Genomic DNA, 2,424 nt, shown 5'->3' on the forward strand with positions numbered 1-2,424 from the left:
CGTTAGAACAGAAATAATAATTCTTCTCTTTGTGTAAATTCAATGTGGGGAACGGTGAAAACACCTGGGAAGATTAGTGGATTGGCTCAAAGTCCTTAAAAGACAGCTACCCTCGCTTACACAACATATGCTTTGATAATAACAAATAATTTCAAAAAATGGGCTTGGCAATGTGAGATTCAGAAGAATTCTATTGGGAGAGTCGCTGGAACTGTGGTATCATATCACGGAGGTGTGCGAGAGTGTAACTCTAGATGAAAAAATGATTAAATTAGATGGACTTTGATGGGCAATGGTAAATTAAATATACTGTTAAGTCATGTTACAGACATTTATGGCCATTTTTTTAAATAATACATTTTTTAATTAATTTTCATAAATATTACGTTGGGTAAATTGTTTTCAAAAATAATACACCGTCGGTCCGCTGCAGGCCGACTGGGCCTAGTCGGCCCACAACAGGCCGATTGGATTCCAATCGGCCTATAGCTGGCCGACTGGCCCCTATCGGCCCACTGTGGGCTGATTGGGTCCTGTCGGCCCACTGTGGGCTGATTGGGTCATGTCGGCCCACTGTGGGCCGACTGGAGCTAATTGGCTCGCTGTGGGCTAATTGTTTTTGCAAAAAAATAGGCATAGAAAATATATGTTTAAAAAAATGTTAATCATGTAATTAAAAAATGTTAAACGTGTATAAAAAATGTTCCTGATGTATACAAAAAATTTACAATATATATGCAAAAAAGTTGACTAAAAATATGTTTTAAAAATGTTAATCATGTATTCAAAAATTGTTAAATGTGTGTATAAAAATGTTCCTTATCTACAAAAAATATAGAATGTGTATGAAAAAAAGTTGACACCAAAAAAAAATGTTAATCATGTATTTGAAAAAATGTTCAACAAGTACACAAAAATGTTTCATGTATTGGAATGAAAGGTTAAACGTGTATAAAAAAATGTTCCAGCTCCGGATCCGGTATGGGAGCATCACGGACCTAAGTATGACTTGTTGCTCTTTTTGTATGGAACTAGAACATTTTTTTCAAACATATTTTTTTGGTGTCAACTTTTTTTCATACACATTCTATATTTTTTGTATAGATAAGGAACATTTTTTATACACACATTTAACAATTTTTAATCATGTATTTGAAAAAATGTCAACTTTTCAAACATATTTTTTGTTGTCAACTTTTTTCATACACATTCTATATTTTTTGTATAAATAAGGAACATTTTTTATACACACATTTAACAATTTTTAAATACATGATTAACACTTTTTAAAACATATTTTTTATATCAACTTTTTTGCATATATATTGTACATTTTCTGTATACATCAGGAACATTTTTTTATACATGTTTAACATTTTTTAATTACATAATTAATATTTTTTTAAACATATATTTTTTATGCCTACTTTTTTTGCAAAAACAATTAGCCCACAGCGAGTCAATTAGCTCCAGTCGGCCCACAGTGGGCCGACAGGATGCAATCAGCCCATAGTGGGCCGACAGGGGCCAGTCGGCCAGCTGTAGACCGACTGGAATCCAATCGGCTTGCTGTGGGCCGACGGTGTATTATTTTTGAAATTTTTTTATCCAGCGTAATATTTATGAAAATTAATAAAAAAATATATTATTTAAAAAAAAATAACGACATTTAGTTCATACTGGACTCAAATATCCCTATACATTTCTATGAAAAACCAAAATGCCCCCTAGGATTAAAGTTTTCTTATGGTTGATGTTGATAGATAGATTCTCACTACAAACAATTTTAAAAAGAGAGGGTAGCAAGGTGACAGTAAATGCTCATTCTGGGGGGAGACATAGATAATCTCTTCATACATTGTTTTGTTGCAAAAATGTTATGGTTGGTTATGGAATGCTCATTTGGTATGCATGATATTCCTGATAGTGTTAATAACAATTTTGGTGTATGGCTTGGCAAATTTGATAAAAAATGATAAAAGTCTTTTGACTGTAGGCATATCTGCGATACTATGGACTACGTGGAAGCTTTGAAACATATTGGTCTTTGATAATACCAGGGTAGTAGACCCCTGTGTGCCTGTGAATCTGATCATTAAAAACTTACATGATTGGTGTGTGTTGCAGAAAAACCAAGAAGAAAAATAAGGCGCATGACGTAGGGCGTAAGGCAGGTTGAGCGGGTGGCTTGAGAGATCTTCAAAGCTACGCATGGATGGATGATGGGAGTGCCAAGATCCCCCAAGAGTTCTCGTTGCTGCTTCATCTTCTTATGCTCCTATTGTTGTTTATCTTTTGGACATGTAATAAATATTACAGGATGTGGGCTTTAGGTTTGCCATGGCGTATATGCTATGTGTAGCCTGTTTGATATGAGCTGTTGCGAGGGAGGGAGGGAGGGATCTCTTTATCAAAAAAAAAAAT

The sequence above is a fragment of the Triticum dicoccoides genome, chromosome 2B, assembly GCF_002162155.2.
Source record: "Triticum dicoccoides isolate Atlit2015 ecotype Zavitan chromosome 2B, WEW_v2.0, whole genome shotgun sequence".
Lineage (NCBI taxonomy): Eukaryota > Viridiplantae > Streptophyta > Magnoliopsida > Poales > Poaceae > Triticum > Triticum dicoccoides.